This window comes from Artibeus jamaicensis, unplaced genomic scaffold, assembly GCF_021234435.1.
Source record: "Artibeus jamaicensis isolate MK-2021 breed Jamaican fruit bat unplaced genomic scaffold, CSHL_Jam_final contig_391, whole genome shotgun sequence".
NCBI classification, from domain to species: Eukaryota; Metazoa; Chordata; class Mammalia; order Chiroptera; family Phyllostomidae; genus Artibeus; species Artibeus jamaicensis.
This window is the reverse complement of record NW_026521814.1, coordinates 16021300-16048331: the sequence shown is the minus strand read 5'-3', so window position 1 is coordinate 16048331 and position 27032 is coordinate 16021300. Positions and strand designations below refer to the sequence as shown.

General features: G+C 37.3%; 1 protein-coding gene across 1 annotated transcript in view; it reads left to right on the top strand.

Moving 5' to 3' along the window:
• The first annotated feature begins 1778 nt into the window (after positions 1–1778).
• Positions 1779–27032, top strand: part of SESTD1 (SEC14 and spectrin domain containing 1) — a 98114-nt gene continuing 72860 nt past the window's right edge. The window contains exon 1 of the mRNA XM_037130031.2: positions 1779–2076. The gene's annotated coding sequence lies outside the window, so the exon portion shown is untranslated. The remainder of the gene's footprint in view (positions 2077–27032) is intronic.

Sequence of the window (27032 nt, the reverse complement as noted above, 5' to 3'; positions counted from 1 at the left end):
GGCATGGAAAAAGGAAGGGCAGGGATGTTTTGTGAATTCCTAATATGAATTATTTGGCATGCTGTTGCTTTATTAAAACAAGCAAAGAATGTGAGTGGTAGTAGAAGAGGGTTTAAAATGATAAGCAGAGAATGCTACCTAGTAAAGGAGAATAGAATACTGAGAAAGGCTAAGGAAGGGAGAGACTACGGATTGTACCGTCGTATTTCCTTCTTGTTGAGTAGATGCTCAACATGTATTTGTTGAAATGAATAATGGCATCAACACTTCAACAAATATTTAAAGAGAACCTTCTCAGTGCTGGGCAGTGTGCTCTGTCTGGGAGCCAAAAATGAAGTAAACAAAAATCTCTATCCTTTTAAGGAACTCACAGTCTAGTAAGAAAAGACCACTGAGCAAAGCAATGGGCAAAAAGAGTATTAATGATTATCATAGAGAATAGATCAAAGTTTCTATGAAAGCAGAAGAGAGAGTATTTGATTCAGCATAAATATGTAGGGTGAGGTTGTGGGTGTGGTAAAGAGACTGTACGTCAGGGAAGATTACAAAGAGAAAATGATGCATTATCTTTATTGTCTTGAAAGATAGTAGGAGGTTCACCTGGTTAACTGAGGGGTGGATTTCGGATGAGGGAAAATATTGCCAAGGCACAGAGACAGAGCCTGTTGAATGTGTGTGACATGCGGTAGGAGTTGGAGCTGAAGCTGAAGAGGTGTAGGATTCAGATCATAAAAGGCCTTGTATACTATCGTAATTAAGTTGATCCTGATTGTCCAGGTGGAGAGCCACCAAAAAATTTTAAAGGAGTCTCTGTATTTTTGGAGCATTCTCTGGCAGTCATATAAAACAGAAGCAGAAGTGAAATTAGAAAGGCTTGACCTAAAGAGTGGGGAAGAGGATGAAGTAGTGGAGACAGATTATTAGTCACAGAATTAAGAAGTAGTATTCATCCATGGGATTTTAAATCAGAGAACTTGAGTGGAGACAAATTTAGTTGCTTAGTTGTTGGAAGGGCAAGATTTTATCCATAGAATCAGGTGATGGTGAACTGAGTAGCCGAGTGAGTAATAAGGAACGCCTGGGACTGGGAACACACAGCTGCCCTGAGTCTGTATTAGTTGATGACTCTTTTGAAGCGAAATCAGGAAATGACATAAAAATGATTTGCGCAATAAAATTAGAAGAATAAAGACTCCGAAGTCAGTACATTTGGAGAGAAGAACCAAGGCTGGTGGAGATGGGGAAGTAGCCATTGTTAGAGGGCGACTTTGGACTGTGCAGTTGGAAACATCTTCAAGGAAATACAAGTGCCATGAATTGAGCCCTCCCTCACTACAAATTCCCTGCCAAATACACCCAGAGGCCTTCGTCCTTCAGCCACCTCACGGACTGGGGTGGATGGGGGGCGGTGGGGGCAGGGGGGACCATTACCTCTGGGCATTTCCCGAATCCCAACAAACCGAGAATGGCAATGTTAGAATTTTGAAAAATTACACACCACAGTCTCGAACCTACGTACATACTTCACGATGAGGGAAAAAAACAAATGCCAAGGTGTCAGGTAGACGGGTCCTTCTTAAACCCAGGTTTCCTCAGTCTTGATACAGTGCGCCTTGCATTACCCCCACTGCGCGCCGGCTTGGGGGCTACCACCTGAGCCCTGGGGGAGAGCCCCAGGGTCCGCCGAGGAGCGTCGGAGGCCCCCCCTCGTCCCTGCCCCCACCCGCAGCTCCCCTGGGACTCCCAGCCCCGCCCCCTTCCCCAAGCTGGGCGGGGTCTTTGCGCAGCCGCTGCCCGGGCGCGTGCGGGGTCGTAGGGACGCGCCTGGGGCCGCGGGTGTTGGGAGGTCGTCCGGCTGCCCGCGCCACCGCCCCTCGCTTGACGCAGGCAGGGGCAGGGGCCGGACGCGATTTGCCGCAAGTGAGTGGAGCCCCACCGCCGCTGCCTCTGCCTCCGCCTCCGCCGCGCGGGCCCGCTCCGGCCCTCCTTCTCCCGCCTCGCCCTCCGCCCGCGTCTCCTTCGCCTCTCCCTGGCCTCCCCACCGCCACGGAGCAACCGGTCGCCAGCGTCAGCTAGGTGAGTGTGGCCACCGTGTGGCCCGGGCGGCCGGGGCGGCGGGAGCACGCAGGCCCTGCGGCCGGGCGGCGGGGGCGGGGGCGGGCGCGTGGAGGCGGCGGTGGCGGGCCCCGCTTTCCTCCCCGGGCTGGCCGCGCGGCCAAGGGAGGGGCGACCCCGCTGCGCTGCCCTAGTTGCCAATGTAGCCCCTGCCGCAGCCCCCGCTGCTGCCGCCGCCGCAGACAAAGCGCCTGAGGTGGGAAGCCGGCGAGCGGTCCGTGTCTCCGCGCCTCCTGCCGGGTGCGGCTGCGGCCCGCAAAGCCGGGGCCGCTCGTGTTCTCCCCTCCTGAGCGCCCTTCTCCGTTACTGGGTGAAAGGGACCCGAATCGTGCAACAAGTTTAGGCGTTAATCTGTATTTTGTGGCGTGCGGGGAACAGAAGTGGCGCACACCTCCGGGGCGAGTCCCCAGGTCCAGCGCCCGCGGTGGCTCCTTTGTGTGGCGGGTGACCAGCCGGCCCGGTGGGTGAGGGACGCCAGCCCGAGGCCCCCGGGCTGTTCCCAGGCTCCTGGACGCCTCCCTGGCGGAGTGAGGCTTGGCTTCCGCGGGCCTGCAGGATGTTAACATTGCTTAAGCCTTTGGAGGAGCCACAAAGGGAAGGGAGAGAGGGTTGGCAAGGATCTCTGGTTATGTATATATTTTTTGTACGGTAGGTAGACTCATACTGGAAAAGAGCCGCAGTCTGGCCTGCTTTTGAGGGTTCGGGTGGGACTTCACCCTGGGATGCACAGTTTGGATTTGGTGCTGCTGTGACAGCCCCCGTGGTTCTCATGGTGCTTTGACATCTTCCTCTCCTGCACAGACCTCACTAAGTTGGAAGCGCTGTTGAGGGAGTAACTTGATAGCAGCTGTTTGACAGGTCACCTCTTTCTTCACGTTTTGTCTGTGCCAAGTATACCCACCATACACCCGAGCACAGGTTGGGAGACATTCAAATTAAAATTGCCACTCAAAATACACCTGTGTTGCAAAATATTAATCCACATGGTTTTCTTTGGCTTAACAAACCCTATTTTCTTAGGCGTGAGAAACTTTTTTTTTCCCCAAGGAAGAATACAGAATAAAGAAGAGTTTTATCTTTGTTTACATGCCTTGCGTCATGCTCTTACCTAGCTGGTTTCATTGGTGTGCTATTTCAGTATAACAATACTAAATAGAAGAAAAACATCTTCCTTTTGCTTTGAGCAATAAAATACTTCTTTGTTCTGGAACCAGGAAGCTTTTATACATAATACTTTGTGTGGACAGAAGTTGGTGACTTTCTTTTTACCCCATGACCAAAGACATGTAAACATTCCCTAAGGACTTAAAAAGCATTATACAACTCTACAGATTGTACATCCAAATTCAAGGAATAATTTTTCTGTATATTTATTCAAACAATCTAGATTTAATTTAACCTTAAGAATTGGGCCCACTCTGTGAATTCCCCCACATTAAGGAATGAAATTGATGGTGTTTAAAGAGTTTACCAAGCATTTTAACCCCTTCCATAATTGGAAGGACTAATTGGTGGATGAGATTAGGAGCTGATGATGGATGGATAGACCTGGAAGGCCCATAGCAGAATCCAGAACATGTGAAGTGGTAGAGAAGAGGATGCAAAATTCATTTACTTGTGTTTTTGTTTGACAGGCTTATCTAAAAGCTAAATGTTTACTAATTTAAAAAGCAGACAGTACTACCTTTTGACCTTTTTTATGTGCTTAAAGACTCCTTAAAGTTCTTTTTACTTCCTGAAAACATGATTAATATTAATACAAATTTTTCTTTTGAAGAAATAAAATTATACCAAATTAATATGATTTGTAGAAAGTTTCTCTGGCATAATTAGTAGTTTGAGTTCACTAAAAATACCGTTTATCTGTGTAACATCTAATTTCAAAGAGCTTTCGTAGCTGTTACAAGTAACAGGAACAGCCTCTTGAGAAAAGTAGCATATTTACTAACAAAAAATAGCAGAAACTTAAATTTCTGAAATTATTTTCTTTTACTGTGATATAACTCATATTCAGTAGATTCCACTCTTTTAAAGTGACAGTTCAGTGGTGTTAGCATATTCACAAAGTTGGGCAAACATATCTCTTAATTTAAGAACATTTTCATCATCCTGAAAAGACACTCCTATACCCTTTAACTTTAATCCCCATTCCTCCTCCCCTGCATTTAGCAATCACTAATCTATTTTCTGTCTCTATAGATTTTCCTTTTCTGGACATTGCACATAAACAGAATCATACAAAATGTGTGCCTTTGTGTCTTTCATTTAGCAAAATACTTTCAGGATTCCTCCATACTATATTGCATATGTATCAATATTTCATTCCTTGTTATGCTGAATAATATTCCATTGTATGGATATGCCACATTTCTACTTTTTTATTATTATGCGTAATGCTGCTGTGAACATTACGTTTTCAGTTCTCTTGGGTTAGAAGTGGTATTACTGGGTCATGTGGTAAGTGTTTAACTTCTTGAGGAACTATCAAACTTTTCCATAGTTGCTGCACCACTTTATATTCCCACCAAAAAAAATGCAGGTTCTATTTTTTCCAACACTTGTTAACATGTTGTCTGTATTGATGATAGTCATTCTAGTGGGTGTGAAGTGGTATCTCATCGTGGTTTTCATTTGCTTTGTGCTAATGCCCTAATGATGTTGAACATCTTTTAATATTCTTATTGGCCATTTGTATATCTTCTTTGGAAAATGTCTTTAATTTATGATCATTTCTAAGTATATTTTTACCTGTATTCTCTTACTTAGTCTTTGAAAGAATACTGTAAAATAGGTTTATTTCTATTTTACTGCTAGGAAAGGTGCAAAGAGGTTAATTTGCTTGTTTTTAACCTTAGTAGTTAGTAAGAGTGAAAGTCCGATTGTGAACTTAGGTCTTCTGACTCTGCTTCCTACATTCTTTTCACTTCATGAGGCATACAGAAGTTGAATTGTGTTTGCAGATTTACTTGGCTAATCATTGCCAAGGTGAGGGCATAATAAATAAAAAGTCAAACAACAAAAAACAGGTGTTGTGGCCACATTGCCTCATATTCACCACATTTTGTTATGCTTTCTCAGATAAATTCTTTTTTTTTCTTACCCTAATAAGGTAGATGTGATTTCCATACATACTGTGGAGAAACAGAGCAATTAAATCTAATAACAGCTTCTTAGTGGCATAGCTAATCCAAGAACCCACTGTTCACTGGGACATTGTGCTTTCTGTCCCCACACAGCGTCCATGTTCTCTGTTTTCTCACTAATTTATTACTTTTAATTTAAAGTAACTGGACAATTTCACATTTTGCATAATTATTAAGATTTCCTAGTTTAAACTGAAATTAACTTTTATTTTTGAACTAGGTGGTTTGCCAGTTTACTTTGAATTGAAAGATTACTAGGGTATGTATTTCAGTTTTTATGTATTAGCCTGCACCATGTATATGTAAAATTCTCAACTCCTTAGAGGGTGGGTAGAGTCCATGTGTTACATATTAATCTTTGTATGTCCATTGTCCAGCATAGTGCCTGGCACATAGCAGGGACTCTAACCTTTGTTTAATGAGTGAATACAGATACATTTTTAATTGCAAAAAAAGAGACAACAATACATATTATTTGTTACTCTTTTTTAGAATGATAGTTTAAATTCCAGGAAAAAAATTTTTAAAGATTTTATTTATTTATTTTTTGAGAACAGGGAAGGGAGGGAGAAAGGGACAGAAACATCAGTTTGTGGTTGCCTCTTGCACACCCCCTACTGGGGACCTGGCCTGGAACCCAGACATGTGTTCTAGACTGGAAATCGAACTAGGGCCCTTTGATTCACAGGCCTGCACTCAATCCACTGACCTACTCCAGCTAGGACAGAAAAAATGTTTTTTTACTCCTGGCAAATAACCTAAAAGGTAATAAATCATAAAAATTAGAATGACTTAAAACTCAACGTTGTTTCTTACAGAAGGAAGTGACTGTTGTTCCATCTTGGGTTTTAAAAAATAGGTTCTAAGTGCCTGGTGGCACAAGTGCTTATACAGTGCCCAAACATAGGTATCCTGAGGTTTGTTTAAAAAATAATGCCCAATGATTGAATAAAGAATTAATTTTTACTGTAACAGGTAGAGGAGATAATAGCAAGTTGATGTTTAGGCTGTATTATTTATATATTTTAGTTGTTAAATGTAATATACCAAGGTCTGTCCAGAAAGTATGCAGCCACACACTGAAAAATAGAGACATTCATTGAAGAAGATACAAGATACAAGAAACCTTGTACATAGGACAATGATGCCTCAGTCCCCTTCATGGTAGGCACCTTGGTACCTAACTGAGTTCTCCCATTGTCTCTTCTACTGTTCAGAACACTGCAAAATCCTTTGTTGGATTCACCATCACCTGCTCTGTTGTATTCTACTGAAATCTCATCGATAGTCTGAAATCTCTTCCCTTTCAAAGGTGATTTTAATTTTGCGAAAAGCAAGAAGCCATAGGGCACCATATCTAGGTTGAGGCACCTGGGTGATTTGATGTTTTGCCAAAAAACAGCATGACATGTGTTTCATGAGCTGGCATATTTTGTGATAAAGCTGCCAGTCATCAGTTGCCCATAGCTACAGCCTTCTGAATCATCCAGGTACTTTTTGCAGAAGAATGTTAAAGCTTATTGCCAAATTTGATGCCTGTTCGTTACTGTTCTTGCTCGATCATTTTGAATGCGAAGGCCATACAGTACACAGGCTCATTCAACAGCATCTACCATCCCCACTGACTGGTACAGTGAAGTCGTCATTGTTCAGGTATGCACATACAAGTCCACTCTCCTTGGCTGCCAGGTTACATCCATGTTGCACAAACCACTCTCTTTATATTAACCATGGCTAGACTTTTTTCAGACAGACCTCGTGTTTAATTACAAAATTCAAATAATACATGGGTATATAGAGTTAAAGCTGAAAACCTCTCATTTACTTCTTGTCCTCTTTCTTTTATTCCAAGACCACTCCTCTCCCAGGTAATCATTGTTTACAGTTCAGAGTTTATATTTGCAAACCTGTATCTTTGTATTTTTGTGTACATATGTACAAATATACATTACATATCCAACTATACTCACATACATACATACATACATATGTATACACAATGTTTTTCTTTTACAGATGGAATCATTCTACACATATCCTTTGTTTTTCACTTAAATATGTTAAGGCTTTTGTGTCTATAATCAGAAAAGATAAACAGAATATTTGTTTCCTTATTAGTTTGCCATTCTTGCATGTTTTTGGTGTCAAGATTAAGCCAGCTGTTACGAATGAATTGGGGAATTCTTATCTTCCCTGTCCTCTGGAATAGTTTAAAATGTCTATTTTGTAAATATCTTTTAGAAATCACCTGACAACCTTGGGGGAAAGAAGAAGATCCTGAACAACCTTTCTCATATTTCCTGATTTTATTGTTCTGTCAAGTTTTCGATCTTATTTTGTATTACATTTTTGGTGAAGGAATGCTTCCGCACACACCTGTCTTCTCTCAGCTCTGATAAGTTGACAAAAGCAAATGATTAAATGAATCAGTGGATGTAGGAGTATATGTGCTTTTCTCTTAGATCCCCAGCAAAGTCTTACACTTAACTAGTTGTATAACCTTAGGCAAATTTCCCTCTTCAAACTTCTGTTGTCTTTTTATAAAATGGTAATGATCCCTATCTCACAGGAGACTTGAAAATATTAAATGAAATGTGAGACAACATATGAAAAACCTCAGTAGCTACATCTAATAAAAATGAAGAAATATGTAATACTAAACTGTAACATGCCATATAAATATATATTTATCACCATAATTATTATAAGTTGTTTTGGTCTGCCAAGGACAAATTTAAGGAGAAAGGATGGTGGAACTATAGGGATGATTTCTGCTAATAAATTGGAAAAATCTGAAAACATTTCCAGGCCATTTAAAATTTAATTTTTGTAGACAATGATCTTTAAACACCTACATGCTTTTGAGGTGGGATAGTAGGGGAAGAAATACTTGAGTAAACAGACCTGGATTAAGCTTGTATTAGGCTTAATTAGGTTTGTCTCTGTAAAATGAGATAAATACACTTACTTTTTAGGTTGTTTAGGAGGAAAGATGTTAGCGTTAATACCTGGCCATTTAATAGGTATTCAAATAGTTACTTTTTTTCCTTTGCATGTAATGAGTGCCTGATATGATCATGAAGTACTGGGTTCTGCTATTTTAAGGCTGCATGGTATAATGGACCCTAAGTCAGAGTTTTAACCTGTGTATTACGTTTACTAGGCATTGGCCTTGGATAAGTCACCTGTTCAGCTTCTTCCATTTCCTTATCTATAAAAAAAGGGCAAGAGAACTAATACTTATTGAGGATCTATTTTATGTGCATTTATTAGTCAGTTTACAAACCCTATCTCATTTAATCCTCCCAATAATCTCATCAGGTAGAGATAATTGTCATTTCCCATTTTAATAGATGAAGAAACAAAGGTAAAGGAATTGGATTTTCTCTCTCCACTGCTCCCCAGTCCTGTCCATGTTCTTTTTTCATTACAGCTACCCTCTCCTGGGGATGATAAAGTGTGCCTCTTCATATGGGGGATATAGAATGGGGAGAACACTGCAAACTGAAATACGGACTGTGTGGGGAAAATAAAACCCTAGACCATTATAGGATTAGACTACTTATTTATTAATGATTTCCATTACTAAAATACAAATAGAGGATTGTTAATGTGTCCTAATGCCTATGCTTAAGAGTAATAATTTAAGTTTGTAAATACTTAAATTGCTTATGCCCCCTTTACTTAAATCATTCATTAGTCTTCATTGAATTTCCGATTTGACCAAGTAAAGTAGAGGGGGTAGGTAGTTGTCATAAAGGGAAATATAAGCTTGTTTGGTGATATGTATGTGTGTTGAGAAGTACCGTTCTCGCTGGTAGTTCAGCATTTACTAAAACTACAGACTCTTGGAGAGAAATAGGGAAAATCTTCATTTTAATTCATTATCTACTAGCAGACTTGCAGAGTCACTTGAAAAATGAACCTGTCTTTTGTCACCTGGTTTATAAAGAGCTATTGATTATATTCTTCAAAGATAGGGATATTATCTTTACTTTCATAGGGATTGCCAATGCTTTAGCTGTGGGTTTCGTTTTATTTGATCAGATTTGGTGATATTAATATGACGTTTTTGCAAGCCTTGTACTAGGGGTACGCAAAACAAAAAAAAAGCCATTGGGGCATTGCAAATTAAATTATGATTCAGTAACAGTATAGGAGTTTTAGAAATGCTCTCTATTGAGACTTTAGTTATCATTTTTAGTCTATTGAGTAGGAGTGGGGATTCCTGTGTTTAGTTTGGGCATTTTTATCAGTAGCTTGAATTGTGCTATGAAAGTTCTCACTGGTATTGAAGGCTACTTACTCTCTTGCAGAATACATAGTGTGGTGGGCTCAGTGTAAGAGGTAGAAAACATGGTTCCTGTCTTCAAAGAGTTTATTTTTACTTAGGGAGGCAATGAAGGAAGAAACCAAGTAAAAGGACACAGTGGATTTTTTAAGCTTATGTTTGTTCTTTGTAACATCCCTTTAGCTTCATTGGCCTTCGGTAAGATGCCATAGGTCTTTCCTGATGGGTACTGTCAGAAACAATCCAACCCTTTGAAAACTGGCAGTTGTGTGTGTTGTATGTCTATTACATCCTAGTGTTCTCTTTGCTTTACAAAAATTACTGTTTGGTTTAAGTACCAAGAATAGTTCTCCTTTTTAGTACTTTGCTGTTTAGCTCCTGAACTGTGGACTGGGTTTTTCTTTTTGTGATGACTACTAGAAAGCCAAAGCTAGATTTGTGGCACACCCAAGTGGGCATATAGGGTTTATGCTGTACATTTTTTTAGCCTTATCTTGGCACCATTTTTGGTGTTTTCTTTATTCTTTTGCTTTGATCGTTTGAAGTATTAGCTTTTCATGGTTCTTTTATTCTCATAAGTCTTATAAGGTCTTTTCAGATCAAAATAGGAGTGTGATTTATTTCAGATCAAAATAAATATACATGAAATCAAGGCAAACATATTAATGTAGTAGAGACCATATATGCAACTGGGTTTATTTCTTGGCTAGCTTTGATTGATCACAGTGGCTGCTTGGAACAGGACATGATAATGGTTGTGTGGAACATGACATTACAAAGTATTTGGAGGCATCATGTGGATTTAGTGGGAAAGGCTACTGTGATCACTGAGCAATGTTGTCATGAATGTAGGAGTATCGATGGCCTATATTTGTATCCCTGTTATAGACAAAATATACAGGATGCTGGATAGTACCAGTGGGTGAGTGGCTTTTTAAGTTTAGAGTTAGGTTTTGCCAGGTGAGATGTGGATTCGGGAAACAAGCTGGTTATTTGGGGGGTTGGTGGTTAGATTAATTCAGCTACAATAAAATGCGTGCAGTGCATTTCGGAGAAATAAATTTGGTGGAGAAAGTGAAGAAGGGGGTGTGGAAATCCTTCTTCCTGATCCTATCCAGAATACACATTGCATTTAGTTCTCATGTCTCCTTAGTCTCCTCTGACAGTTTCGTGTCTTTTCTGATTAATTTTGAGGAGTCCAGGCCAGATATTTTATAGAACATCTCTCAGTTGGGTTTGTCTGATCTTTTCCTCATGATTAGAATGGGGCTATGGATTTTTGGAAATAATGTTCAAAGTTGAGTTGCCCTTCTCATCATGTCATGTAAGGGAGTGTCTGGTACTTGCATGACATTACTGGTGATGTTAACTTAAATCACTTGCTTAAGATAGTGTTTTCCAGGTTTCTCCTCTGTAAGGCTTCTATCTTTCTTTTTCTGTACTTTATTTGTGGAAGTAGTTCAATAAGTTCAGCCTATCCTCAAAGTAGAAAGGAATGAAAGGCGCTTTCTTTTTAAAAATGAAGTATTCCTTTAATGGGTGTAACATATTTTATTCAACTGCTCCCAATTGACATATTTAGATGGTTTAGTATATCCTGATAGTTAATGGAGCAATAGATTGATGTTTCTCCTTCCACTTTCATAAATAAATAAACAAACAAACAATACCTAGGGTCAAATCCTGGCTCCACACTAGTTATTTGATCTTGGCGTAAGCTTACTTGACCTCTTAGTTTCTCCATATATATGATGGAGATAATAAATAAGTGTTTACTGTTATTTTGTCCTTACAATAATCCTGCAATGAATATCTTTGTATATATCATTCCATACACTGGTGGGGCACATGGGTCCTAAAAATGGGTACTTGAGTTTGTAATTTTGATGTTGCCAAATTTTCCTCCCATAGATGTATCATTTTGCATATCCACCAGGGATATGTGGTAATACCTGTGTTTCTACATCTGTATTAGAAAAATTATTTGATCTTTGCCAGTTAGTGCGTGTCTTCTGGTATGAATTAATTTGAGCATCTTTTCATTGAGCCATTTAGGAGTTCGATACTGCTTGTTATAAAGTACCTGTGTTTCATTGGCTGGGAAGTAGTAAGGAATGTTTGAGGGAAATAATTATAGTAACTAGAAAAGGAATAGTTGGATCAGGAAAGACTAAAAGTAGTACTGTGGTTGCAAGATGGACTGTCTGAGAAGTGGCACACTTCAGTTGCTGGCCTCTCTTCTGGTACGACAGCATGGTGTCTTGGTCATTGGTTTTTAAAGTTTTAAGAGGATCACCAGCTTGTGTTTCCAGCCAACAATTAATGAAGCTGCAGGGGTGGACATTGGGAGGGAACGTTACAGTTACATTAAAATAAAACTGAGCCCTGGCCAGGTGCCCAGTTGTTTGGAGTGTTGTACCATACGGAGTGTGGTACACTTTGTTGTACCACAGAAAGCTTGTGGGTTTGATTTCCGGTCAGAGCACATACCTGGGTGGTAGGGTCAGTCCCCAGTAGGGAGGCGACCAGTAGATGTTTCTCTCTCACATCAATGTTTCTCTCTCTCTACCCCCCTCCTCCCAACTCTTCCTCTTAAAAAAATCAATTTAAAAACAGTATCCTCAGTGAAGATTTAAAAAAAGAAACACTGAAAGTTAATCTTACCCATCCTTTATGGTATGCGTGTTTATTATGTTGTATAATATTAGGCAGAAATTAAAAGCAGTTACATATATAATTGTAATTAACTTTAACATAGTTTTTCAAGTTTTTCTTTCCTATTGCTTTCTCTAGTATGTATAATGATTGCTAGTCGGTAATTTTTTCCTGATGTGTCATGTATTGTGTACTGATTAATCTCTGTTATCATTAAACTAACCCCTTCCAACCACCTTTCCTAACCACACTGTAAAAAAATACAAATGTTGAATCTTTTTACATCAGCTGCAAGGGGTTGGTAGCAGTGGTAATGTTCTTTTGTTTGAATTTCATGTTTGGGTGAGTCCATAAGCTCAGCCTAGCCATTCATGAATTATATGCACCCCTTTCCCTAGACATTCGTGGTTCCTTTCCTCAGCTGCCAGAGGCTACAAGAACTCGGGCAGGAGACAGATTGCGGGAGGTTGGAGGGAGAAAGGAGTTACAAAATGACCACCAGTCTGAAAAAAGGAAAGGATATCAAATCAGGAGAAGGAAGTGGACACAATGAAAATGGAATCTGGATCCTTGGAATTTGAGATTCTTAGCTTCCAAATAATAAAGTAAAAGAGTGGAGAAGGCAAAGGAGAACTTAAGTAACATTAGTTGGCTCTTTTTATCCGGCTCCCCCAGGCTTATTATCAGGACTAATGCATTGTCCTAGTGGACTCGGCAAAATAAAAAAAACAAAGCTCCCATGCCCTCAAACCAAGTCAACTCAAAAGGTGAACATTTCTTCTAGCTGCCTTAAACTACTGAGTGCAGTCCTTGTTTAAGTCCTTTTTTGTTTTGATAAGGGAAACTGAAAGACAGTGGCCTCTTGGGGGTGGGAGGTGTGAAGGATACACTTTGGGTGGTAGAGAACTTAGAAGGCAGGAGAAAGGGAAGCTTAGAGGTAGCTGGAAAGACAAGCATGGACTTTTGCAATTGCCAGATCCTGAACTGTCTTTACTCACAGGCAAATAAAAGCTCTATTCCAAATATTTCATCCCTTACAGGATAGACAGGTAACCAGACAGACATCTTGAGGTGAGAGGCAAGCTGCTAGTACTACTACCTTGTAACTTAGGATTTATGTCCAGTTTACTTCCAAAATACCAAAAAATTCCAAGGTTAGAAAGGGGAGTGGGCGCATTAGGGTATCCAAATTAAACAGGTAACAACACTTGGAATATAGTACAATTCTATCTTAAACAAAATTTCTGATAAAATAGCATTTGTGTTAACCTGCTCTTGTACATTGTGAAAATTTAAGCCTATCAGTTATTTATACTGCAGTGTGAATCATTTATGCAGATAATTACTGATTTTCTCCTGAATCCTTGGCTGAGATCAGAGACTCAGGCAGTAAGAATGTTGATAGAAGAGGAGAGGTAATTTTATAATTTACATCTTTTGTGCAGGATCCTGCTGGGCCCTGTGGTTAACTTGAGGTGACATTTAAAAATTAAGTCTGTTTTGCAAAGAGAACATAGCATTTTATGAAAATGGTATTTCTTAGACAACTTAATATTACCATGTCCTTTCAAAGATTTATTTTAATTATCTATTGATTTTTTAAATACAGAATGGTTGCAGGAACAGTGCAGATAATAATGGCATTTTCTTATATAGGTCTTAAAACCAGAGTTTTATGAAATTAATAGTATTAACCTGACATCGAGCATTATATTTTGTCAAGCACTGAGATACATAGTAAGAATACAGTATATTAACTACTTGTAAGAAAGTACTTTGCTACTAGAGCAGAGAAGTCAGGCAGTAATAGTGATTAGTAAATACAGTGTTCTTGAATGTTTTATGGTAAAATTGGTAGACACTTGGCATCTCAGTAGTGTATTTAACTTAAGAGTTTGCTAAGACTCTTAGTTTTAATAATGAAAGTTGTTGGGACACAGGAAAGAAGGGCAAGTTAGAGGAAGAAGAAAGAAAAAAGAGGTGAGTTAACAGAGAACATCAAGAAAAAAGGATTAAAGACAAGAATTCAATTAACTTTTGTGAGAACAAAGTCCTCTGAGGAAGAAGAAATAAGGTGTTCCAGTTCCTTCTTTATTTTAGGGACACTTACTCAGTTTGGTTTGTTTTATGTGACCTTTATAAGCAAAATCACAAGGGATTATAAAATGATAGACTTTTTTCCTACAGTTAGTCATTTACTAAGTGATAAGTTTCTAGTTTCATATAGAAATTGGCATGACTGGGAGGACTACTTCAAAAGAGCTGATACTTTAATTTTAATGAATGATGGTGAGAGTTATTGGAATATTGTCAAATTACTTGTCAGATTTTTTTTCTAAATGTAGTGTATGCTCTAAGTATAGTGCTTTAATACATATTTTTGTGGGACCTAAGAATTTTGAAGGAATTTAATTAATGATTACAGACTTTTTAAGGGAAGATTAAGAGAAGGCATTCATTTTTATTATGTCAGTAGCTTTAGATGGGTTTATTAATATCATTTCATTTATAGATAGAATCATTTTAATACTTGTGTGCCATGCTTGTATCTCTGTCCTCCTGGCAGGAGATTAAAGGTTTCAACTCCCATGGATTCTTGTCTCTGGTGAGCAGAGGTAGGGGTGATCTCTGTAGCCCTAGATATTGAGGGATTTTGAAATTACTCTTTTATGCTACTGGAAATAGGCATATAACCATATTTTGCACATGTGTGATTACCAGTGCTTATTCTGGAAAATAATCACTTTCTTTATTCCTAAAGAAAATGAAATTTACCACTTAGAATATCTCCAAACTAATTTAGTTGTACTTGGTACTTACAGGAGAAAGACAGACATAACACTAGATAGTAAAATTCACTCAGTTCCTGACCTTCTGGAGCATGTACTTTTAATAGATGCTAAGTTTTATGCTTGGAAATATAGGCTATGACAGAAACACGTGGGAAGAGCCAGGTCTGCAAGGATCAGATCATGCTGCGTGTCCCCCAAAAGTCTTCAAGACAAAGTGATCATCAGAAAGCCATCAGAAAAACCAGAAGGGGGAGGTATCAAAGACATCTACAACAGTGCTAATTTCTAATTACAATTTTACATAGTTTTTGTGATTGTGTTTCCTTCATAGAAGCCTTCACATGGACTATGATGTCATTACTAATTTAAGGATCTTTTTCTTAAGATTAGAAAGTAATTTCATTTATCCCTGTATGGTATATATTGGAAAAGAGGGCAAGTCTGACACTTTTAATATTTTCCTTTAAACGGTTTTCTGATAGAAGATTATATAATTGGCCTAGTTTTAGATCAAGAAATACTAAGCAATGATTTGATTGTACAGAATTGAGTATAAATCAGGAATTACTGCTTTTAAAGTGGTTCGGCCAAAATAATGTTCTTGTACTTATATATTATAAAGTAAAGCTACTCTTGATGTTGTATTATTTTATTTACATAAGTTTTCATCCCAGCTCATGATTTTTTAAATCATTTTATTAAAGATTTTATTTATTTATCTTTAGAGGGGAAGGGAAGGAGACAGGGAGAGAAATACCAATGTATGGTTGCCTCTCATGTATCCCCTGCTGGGGAACTGGCCTGCAACCCAGGCATGTGCCCTGACTGGGAATGGAACCGTGGTTGTTTAGTTTGAAGGCCTGTGCTCAATCCACTGAGCTACACCAGCCAGGGCCCCAGCTCATGATTTTTAAAGCTTGCAAACAACAAAGTGTCCTTAATCATCAAATTGTAGAAAATAAAAATCAAAAACTATATAGGATTATTTGTTTTCCAAGGATGAGTAGAGAAAAAAAGAAGTCCAGAGCTTATTCTAACTTACATTAAATAACAAGCAAAGAAGTGTTTATTAGTCTTAAAATTTTTTAATGTTCTTAGCTTTTACTTTTCAGCACATAGATTGAGGCTTTATTAACCTTTTTCTACCCTCTCCTTTATACTCATGTATGTGTAATTATTTATGTTAATAAACAGTGTTTGAGGACCTATTATATTCTAAGTAATTCAACAAATAAATATGCATTCAGAAAAGAAGAAATAAAAGGTATTCAAATTGAAAAAGAAGAAGTAAACTCTCATTAATTGCAGATGATAAAGATTCTACCAAAAACTACTAGAAATGATAAATGAATTCAATGAAGTACCAGGATACAAAATTAATATTAAAAAATTGGTTGCATTTTTATATACTGATCAGAATGGGAAACTAAGAAAACAATCCCATTTATAATTGCATCAAAAAATTACCTAGGAATAAATTTAACCAAGGAGGTAAAGACCTGTACTAGGAAAATTATAAGATACTGAAGAAAGAAATTGAAGAATACAAAAATAAATGGAAGCATATATACCATGTTTATGGATGGAAGAATTAAATTAATAAAATGCCCATACTACCTAAAGTAATCTATAGATTCAATGCAATCTCTATCAAAATACCAACAACGTATTTCGCAGAACTAGAACAAATAATCTAAAAGTTTATATGGAACCAAAAAAAGACCCTCAGTAGCCTCAGCAATTTTGAAAAAGAAGAATAAATTTGGAGATATCATGCTGCTTAATACCAAATTATATTATAAGGCTATAATAATCAAAACAGCATGGTAGTGGCATAAAAACAGAGATATAGATCAATGGAATAGAATAGAGAGCCTAGAAATAAACCCATGCCTTTATAGTCAATTCGTATTTGACAAAGGAGTCAAGAACTTAACAACGGGGTTAAAGACAGTCTATTTAATAAATGGTGCTGGGACAGATACATGCAAAAATAAATAAATAAACTAGACCACCTTCTTACACTCTATACAAGAATAAGCTCAAAATGGATTAAAGACTTAAATATAAGACTTGAAACCATGAAACTCCTAGAAGAAAACAGGCAGTAAAATCTCTAACATTTCTCTTAGCAATATTTTTTCTGATATATATCTCCTTGAGCAAGAACAAGAGGCAAAATAAACAAATGGAACTACATCAAACTAAAGCTTTTGTACAACAAAGGAAACCATCAACAAAATGAAAAGACAACCTACTGAATGGGAGCAGATATTTGCCAATGATATATCTGATAAGGATTTATATTCAAAATTTATAAAGAACTCATACTGTTCAACACCAGAAAAACCAAACAACCCAGGTAAAAAATGGGCAGAGGACCTGAATAGACAATTCTCCCAGGAGGACATACAGATGGCCAATAGATGTATGAAAAGAAGCTCAACATCACTAATTGTCAGAGAAATGCAAATTAAAACCACAATGAGATATAATCTCCCACCTGTTGGAATGTGAGATATATCCACAAAAAATCAAGAGTGAGTTAGACTGGGAGAGAAGGGAACCCTTACACACTTTTGGTGGGGATGCAAATTGCTACAGTCACTATGGAAAACAGTGCGGAGGTTTCTTAAAAAATTAAAAAGGAATGCCTTATAACCAAGTGAGTCCACTTCTGGGTATTTATATGAAGAAACCCAAACCACTAATTGGAAAGAATATATGCACCTCTGTGTTCATTGCAGCTTTATTTACAATAGCCAAGATATAGAAACAACCCAAGTGCCCATCAATAGATGAGTGAGTAGAAAATCCGTGGTGTGTATATTTAATGGAATATTATTCAGCCATAAAAGAGTGTTCTGTAGGTGAAATAAGTCAGTCAGAAAAAGACAGTACCGTATGATTTCATTTATATCTGGGATCTTAAAGAACAAGTGAACAAACAAAATTGAAATAGACTCGTAGAGAGCAGACTGGTGGTTGCCAGAGGGAAGGGGCTTGGGACTGTGTAAAAGAGGTGAAGGGATTAAAAAGTACAAATTGGTTGTTATGAGATTATCACAGGGGTGTAAAGTACAGCACAGGGAATGGAGTCAATAAATACCAAGATAACTATGTATGGTGCCAGATGGGTATTGGAAATATCAGGGGGAACACTTGGTAAAGTATACGATTGTCCAGCCACATGCTGGACACCAGAAACCAATACAAAGTAATATTAAAAGTGAACTATAATTGAAAAAAATAAAATAATTAAAAAATATAAAACAAGCAAATAAATATGACTTGGTTCTGTCCGTGAATCCCCATTGTCACTCAGCTTATAGAGGGACATAGTTATACGATAAGTGTAAAAGAGATAGTGTAAGATAAAAATAGAGCACTAAGGAGGGAGAGAATGATTAATCATCCTCACATCAGGGAAGGTTTCACAGACTAGGTGAAGCTAAACTAAAGTTCAAAGAACAAGGAATTTCCTTGACTAGATAGATAAGCAGAGGTAACAACACAAGCCATATCACAGTGAACCAGCGTTTCAGGTTCAGAGGACTGCACTTGGTTTTTTGCTGATGAAAAGGACAAGAAGCAGAGAGAGAAGCACTGGCATGATCTGGAAAAGACTTAAGTTTTGCAGAAGAGTTGGTCATGGAGGAGTATTCAAGATTTTAGGGTAGTGAGGTGGTTAAATTTGCATGTGAAAAGGAGAGTCGGGAATCAGGAAATATTTCCGAGATTATACAGTAATGGAGGTGCTGTGAAAGAGGGGGGGTAGAGTCAGCCAGCTGTGTGGCATTTATTGTACAATATGTAGAGGGTATAGGAAACAGATAACTTAAAAGTTTCTCAGGATTTTGGCTTTTATATGGGTGCATGCACATATTGGGGAATAATGTAGGAAGGCTTATCCAATACTACTATAATTTTACCAAATTTTAAAATTCTGAAAAAATTTTATATGTAGCAGAGAAGTCATGAAAATCATTCAAAGAATTCTCATGTATTCTCATTCCAGATTAGCCAAATGTTAATTTTTACCATATTTACTTCTCATAAAGTAATAAATATAATTTTATTTCTGAACCATTTGAGAGTAATTTGTAGGCACTGTGTCCCTTTGTCTCTGAGTACTTCAGTGTACATTTCTTAAAAACAAGCATCTTTTCTTACATAACCACAGTACAATGACCAAATTTAGGAAATTAACATTGATACAATACTGTATTGCCATTATTAAAATTTTGTTAAGTTTCCTAATGTCCTTTTAAGAAAAAGAGACACTTTTCCTCCTGGTATGGTATTTAGTCCAGGATCATGTGTTACTTTTTATTTGTCACATTTTATTCTTTAATCTGGATCACATCCTTTGTCTTTGTGTTTCATGATATGACATTTTTGAAGAATACAAGTCAGTTACTTTATAAAAATATTGTACCATTTGGGTTTATCTGGTGTTTCCTCCTGATTAGATTCAGATTATGCATTTTTGGCTGGAATACTACAGCAGTATATCAGTGAACCATATATGTAGGTTCATGCTATTGTTATAACTCTAGTGATATAAATTCTTATCACTTGGTTATGGTGCTGTCCTCCAGGTTTTACTACTGTAAAATTACTTTTTTCCTTTGTAATTAATAAGTATTGTTTGGGGAGATATTTTGAGACTCTCTTAATATCCTACTTTTCATAAAATTTTTACCCACTAGTTTTCACATATAATAATAATAATTCTTACATAATTCTGTGTTTTTTGACATGTGCTTAAAAATCTTTGAACACTTCATTATATTCTGGTAAAAGATGGTCAGGAGTCATCTCTTGTACTTTCCCTACCCAACTTGTAATACCATTTTTTCTAAGCAACCCTGATCCATTTTAGTGGGAATAGTGTCTAGAAATTTAGATCTAGTCATGTATGCTCATTGTTACTGAGGGGTCATTGAGCCTAGGCCCTTTTATTAGTCAGGGTTCTCTGGAGTGGTAGAACTAATAGGTGATCAATCAATCGATAGATAAATTTATCACAAGAAATTAGCTCATGTGGGTGTGATTTACACTTTTTTCCCTTGTTTACAATGTGGCTTTGCTTTATATGTTGTTTTTGTGAAGTCTGATGCCTGTGTTAATTTTCTTGCCCTTGTAAGTTATTTGATCCTTTTGCTTGGAATTTTTTATTTTCCCTTTTATTTCTAAAGTTTAATCATTTTACTTAGAATTTATTGTAGCAGGTCAATTTTCCCTGCTACATAGTGGATCCTTTTAATATATAGAACTGGATCTTTTGTTTCTTTTGATTATAGTTTTAAATGCTATTTTATTACAGAGTTTGTTTTTGTTTTCAGAGTTTCCCATTATGCATATATCTTCTTTGTTTACCTTTACTTTATAAAGCTTTCTATTTTTACTTTATTTTCGCATTTCCATTCTCTTGTTCTTTTATTGCAGTGGTCCCCAGTTGGCACAGGTGGGTGGGGTGGAGGATGGAGGTGAAGCTCAGGTGAGCTTCACTTGTGGCCCAGCTCCTAATAATGGGCCTGGAATTGGGGACTCTTCTTTTACTCTTCCTTTTAATGCCTTTAATTTTTTTTTTGAATTTATACTTCAGCATGATATAATTTAGTTTTCAATTCTGATATGATTTTGTCTTTTTCTTCTATTTTTTACCTGAGTTCAGTCACTTCTTTCATTTATTTCTCTTTGCTTTTATCCATTCTGTGTTTAGGTTTTAAATTTCTGTTCCAGAGTGTTTTTTTTTAAATATCTCAAATGCTTAGTTAAAAAGATAAAATTCAGTTTGGAATCTTACATTAGTGTTTTTGGCTTTTTTTTTGTACTGACTTCAGTTTTTATAATTTTATGTAGATTGCTCATGCTTCTGCATTTCTGTGAGCAGGGCTGATATTTTAAGAGGTCTTAAGAGAATATTGATTTAAGAATCCCCTCCTCTGCCACTGTAGTATTGATTGTTGGATGTCTTTATTTCCTCTTGCGCAGGAGAAAGGGTTGTGTGCCTCTCAGTTTGCCTCAGTGGTTGATAGATACCAAGATAGATTCCTGGGAGATGGAGGGATTATAATAAGGAAGGGGTTCAGGAAGGGTGATTGTCTTAAGTCTGTCTGGTCCCTTTAATTTTAAGCATTGAGGCCAATGTAATGCACTTAACTAAAAGGGGGATCTAATATAAGAATTCTGGCGTATCTCCCTACACAGAATGGCACCTGGGCCCTCTTAAGGCATTAAAACTAGGGTGAGGCAAAGCAACTTGCTTAAGGTTTTCAGGGGCTCCACAAACAAGTTACTAAATACAGGAAGTGTTACTTTGGGGCCTCCTACTTAACTGGTATGCTTTGTTCTAGAGCACGGATGTCAAACTCATTTTCAGGGGGCGTGGGGCCCATAATCAGCCCCGCAGTTGCCTTCAAAGGGCTGAATGTAATTCTAGGACTGTATAAATGTAACTACTCCTTAACTGTTAAGCAAGAGCTCATGCACTGACCCCGGTAGAAACAAGATGCCGGCAAGATAAAACAAGGTGGAGGGCCTTGTTTGCAGCCTGTGTTACTGAGGCAGCACCGCTAGAGAAAGTCCTTTTAAACTTAAATTATTTTTGTGTAAACAAGCACTATAGTTTTTTATTAAAAATTGACTTTGTATGTTGCATGTTACTACAAAAATATTTTTTCTAATTTCCGTTGACAAGTCTTCTAGAATATAGTATTAGTTGGTGACAGAAATGATATTGCCTCGATTATTAGAAATACTTGCTAGCAATAACTTACTTTTGACTGTTGAGGGGAATCCTAGAGTGTCCTCTGTGGTTCTTTTGTGGGTTCTACAGAATAGGATAATATGCCAAGTAAGATATGAGTGCTAGAGTCAGGAGCTATCTAAATACTGAAAAAAATAACTAGGAACTGTAGATAGATATTAAGGTGAAAAAGTAAGGTGGAGGAGAGGGTGGTGGTGAGTACTGTAATAAAAGTGAAGTTGTAGTTGCAGAAAATGAAAAAATGATCATGCTAAATAGTGACTTTTTTCAGGTGTTGAAATACAGATTATGCAAACTCATAGACTATACATATAGTAAATTTAAATAAACCATTCTAAAAGGCGAAAGTTGAAATTGGCTCAGTATAAAGAAGGCTTTATAAAGTGCCTCTCCATTCATGATCCTGATGGGCCAGGTCCCCAGATTACAGTAAAGGTCCTTGAACTATGTAATTTAATATTCTGTTCAGAGTAATGCATGCTCTATTCATAGTGCTTTGTCAAGTTTAAAATTATCTAAGTTTGTTTTTTCCTCCTACTTCTGCCTCCTAATTATTTTGCCCAGTGGTACCTAAATGAAAAAGCTGGCAGGATCATAAGAAAGGAGTTTATTCAGCGAATATTTACTGTGTATTGGTCATGTGCCAAGCATTGTTCTAGTAAACTAAATAGACACGTTTAAAGGACTGAGCCAATACCTACATTAATTTCAGAAATAATTTTTTTGGCTCTGTTGGCTATATAGGTAAAAGAAATTGTTTTTAAATTTGGAACATGCTCACTGTTGGTGGGATTGCAGGCTGGTACAACCATTATGGAAAACAGTATGGAAACTTCTCAGAAAAATAAAAATCGACCTGCCTTTTGACCCAGCAATTCCACTGCTAGGATTATATCCTAAGAATCCTAAAACATCAATTTCAAAGAACCTATGCACCACAATGTTCATAGCAGCACAATTTACAATAGCTGAGATTGGAAGCAACCTAGGTGCCCGTTAATAAATGAATGGATCCAAAAATTGTGGTACATATACACAATGGAATTCTATGCAGCAGAGAGATAGAAGGAGCTCCTACCCTTTGCAACAACATGGATGGAACTGGAAAGCATTATGCTGAGTGAAATAGGCTAGGTGTTGAAAGACAAATACCATATGATCTCACCTTTAACAGGAAGCTAAACAACAAAACAAACAAGCAAGCAGAATAAAAACAAAAGACACTGAAATAGAGAACAAGGGGACAGTGACCAGAGGGGAAAGGGGAGGGATTTGGAGGAACAAGTATGAAGGACACAAGGACAAGAACTAAGGGGGATAAAAATGGGAGGGAGGTGGGGAGCACGGGGCAGGTTGGGCTGGGATGGGAGAAATAGACAGAAAACTGTACTTGAAAAATAAGTAAGTAAAATAAAAAACTAAAAAAAAATTTGGAACATGCTCTTAAGTGTTAATGTGTATTACACACAAAACATTTGGGCCTTCTTTCTTTTCTGGGTCAAACAGTATACTTAATGGATTCTTCGTATAAAAGATGTCTGGTCGATTCCCAGTCAGGGCACATGCCAGGGTTGCAGGCAGGTTTCCTGCAGGCCAGTTCCCAGCAGGGGACGCACGAAAGGCAACCATACATTGATGTTTCTCTCCCTCTCTCCTTCCCTTCCCCTCTAAAGATAAATAAATAAAATCTTTTAAAAAAAAAAAAGAGAGATGTCTGGTCTTCTTAGCAGCCACACATCACAGTGAATGCATATTGTGGACATAAACTTTTGCTTGCCTTAGTTATTTAGTACTTAAAGAATAGAATATGGCGATAGTGATAGAGTGCGAAGGTGACTGCTGAGAAAATGAGTCTATTCACAAAGTGAAAAAGTCCTGAAGAGGAAACAAGTCTCCAGGGCCAGCAAACAGCAAGGGCAGGTATTCTTTCTACATGCCTGCCTCTTTTTAGTCCCCCTCCTCCGTGGGCTTACGTAGGGACTAAATACTCAGATCTCTTGTTATAAAGGACTTTAGAATATGATAGTATGTGAATATTTTAAAATTATGTATGGTCTATTCTGTCTTGATTTTGAAATAAAAAATATTCCTAGGTAAAATAAAAGGATTACAGCCTCTTCTTTTACAGTATTTTTGTGTTAAAGATCTAATAATATTAATTTTATCATGGATATTTTCCAATGTACAAAAACAGAGGGAACAGTAAAACGAACCACTGTTTATACCTGTCATAAACTTTCAACAGTTACCAACGTGTGGCCAATACTATTGGATGTATGTTCCCCATCCTCTTCAATGACAGCAATACCAGACGTATTTCATTTGTGAATGTAAAAGTATGTGTCACTAAAGTAGAACATACTCTTCTTAACAAGCATAACCTAATGATGTTATATCTAAAAAGTGAACAGTTTTATTTGAGATATTTTAAAGACCTTTATTACTCATTATAATAAAGGTTACTCCATTAAACAGGAACATGAGGAGTAATATAATTAAAGTCTTGGACTCAGCCTTAGGTTTATATGCCAGCTTTGGTACCTAGGAGCTCCTTGACCTTGAGCAGGTTAACCTCTCTTCATCTCACTAAGCCTGTTTCCTCAGCTGTTAAATGCCAACAACAATAATGTTAACCTCATGGGATTGTAGTGAGTTAGAAATTAAACAATGCACATGAAGGGAATAGGATACTGCTTTGTGCACAGAACATTCTCAGTCATGTTAGTCATTGTTGTTCTTTTTATTTGGAGGTTTAAAAAAATAAACATAACTAATGTGAGATTCCACTTTTACTATAGTATATGTGATGTTTCCAAAGTGATTTACATACAGTGATTCTCTAAGCTCTGGTTTTTAGGGAACATAGAACAGTCTTACTATTTTTTAAATTCCAAGGCACGTTTTATACTTTTTCAGAAGCAAGCTTAATTTGTTTCAAAACATAATATTGTTGAAAAGAAGAAATACCTTTAATAAAATTTTGGATGTCTTGATGTGTTGGAGTGAAAACTTGGAGATACTGTAAGAGATTTATTTATAAACCTCCCTACAGGTTAAAAGCGAAAAGCAAATCTAAGTTGCCTTTCTAGTACCAATTTATTTAGAAGAATAGAGAGTTTGGGCATCTGTGAACAAAAAAATGCTATCAACAATATTGCTTATATTCTCCTTTCTTTCCTATTATAGTTAATCAATTTAATCTTTTTTTGTTGTTTTTACCCCATCCAGATTGAAAGAAATTTGTTTTTGCAGCTGAAGTTCTTTTATAGCAGTGTGCTTTAATTATTGTGGAAATTGGGGGATAAATTGCTCAGCCTATGCAATTCATTTTACAGATTTTCTGGAACATACTGCTTTCATATTTTTAGTTTTTAATACTTAAGTACACATCATTTTAATCCAGATTTTCCTGATTGACAAAATGGGCAGTTTTGTTTATTTTTAAAATTATTTTTGACAGCTTTATTGAGGTAAAATTTACATGCGATAAGGTTCACCCATTTTAAGCATACAGTGCAGTGATTTTTAGTAGATTTACAGAAGCATCACAGTTTTATTTTACATTTCCATCACCCCTGAAAAGAATTCTTGCGTCCATTTCCAGTCCTAGGCAGTCATAATTTACTTTCTCTCTCTGTGGATTTGCCTGTTTTGGATACTTCATGTAAATGGAATCATATAACACATGACCTTTGGCATATGGTTTATTTCACTTAGCCTAACGTTTTAAGATTTATCCACGTTGTACCATTATCATTCCTTTTTTTTAATTGCCAAATAGTATTCCATTATATGGATGTACCAAATTTGTTTATCTGTTCAGAATTGACAGACATTTGGGTTGTATCCATGTCTTAAGTTAATGTTGTGAGTAACACTGCTATGAACATTTGTGTATTAGTTTTTGTGGGGACATATTTTCCACTTAAAAATTATTAACATATAAAATAATAGTTCTGTGCTACTCATATGTTTTTAGTACTGATTTTATTATGTGATAGCATACCATGTGTCGCTGTGTATAATGTGCATTCACGTTTTGTGCACATTGTATATGGGATTACTATGCCCAGGGTATGTAATCATTATACCCAGGTATAATGCACATCCTTATTTTTCCCTCAAAAATTTGGAGCCCTGGCTGGTGTAGCTCAGTGGATTGAGCGCGGGCCTGCGACCCAGAGTATTGCGGTTCGATTCCTAGTCAGGGAACATGCCTGGGTTGCAGGCCAGTTCCCAACAGGGGATGCATGAGAGGCAACTATACACTGATATTTCTCTCCCTCTCTCCTTCCCTTCCCCTCTAAAGATAAATAAATAAAAAATCTTTTTAAAAAATTGGGGCAAAAAAGTGCACATTGTACATGGCACAATATGGGAATACAGTGAAGAGAAGCACCGTGCAGAGGTTTAGGAGCCTGGGTTTCAAGTTGTTACCCTTGTACTTAGCAGCGTAAGTCTGTATCTCTAGATGCCAGTTTCTGTCTTAGATCGAATGTTGTGTTGAAAACTATTCCCCAGTGTGATGGTATTTGGAGGTAAATTCCCCAACTTGGGAGTTGCTTAGCGCTGTGATAAAAGAGACCCCAGAATGCTCCTTTGCCCCTTTTACCATGTGAGGAAAAAGATGGCCCTCTGTAGATCAGGAAGTGGGCTCTCAGCTCAGACATTGAATCTTGTTCTTGGACTTCCCAGCCTCCAGAAATGTGAGAAATAAATTTATTTTACTTATAAGCCACCCATTCTATGGTATTTTTTTGTTATAGCAACCCAGATGGACTAAGACAGTTTCCTTATCAATAAAATGAAAGGGTTTGACTAGATGTTCTCTAGGTTTTAAGTCTGTGATTTATAAATCTGTTAGTTTGTATATGGCCTTGTACAAATTGCTTAATTAACTTCTCTGTACCTCAGTTTTAGCATCAGAAAAAAAGGGGATATTAATAAAATTGTATGTTGTTCTGAGTATAACATTACATTCTTGGAACGTAAAAAAATGCCAGGATATGTTAAATTACTAATAATAAAGTCATAACCATATTAGTGTTTTAGACCAAGAAGGCCTTGGTGGGGACAGCATGGTTGTGGCCTCAGTGGAGAATATTGGTGTTAAACCAGTAATTAGTGGGGGAAGAAACATTTAGCTACAATTAAAAGGTGCCATTTATTGAGTGCTTACCATCCTGGAGTATATTAAACGCTGTACATTAGCTCACCTAATCATCAGTCCTCTAAGTTAAGTTCAACGATCATTCCCTAAA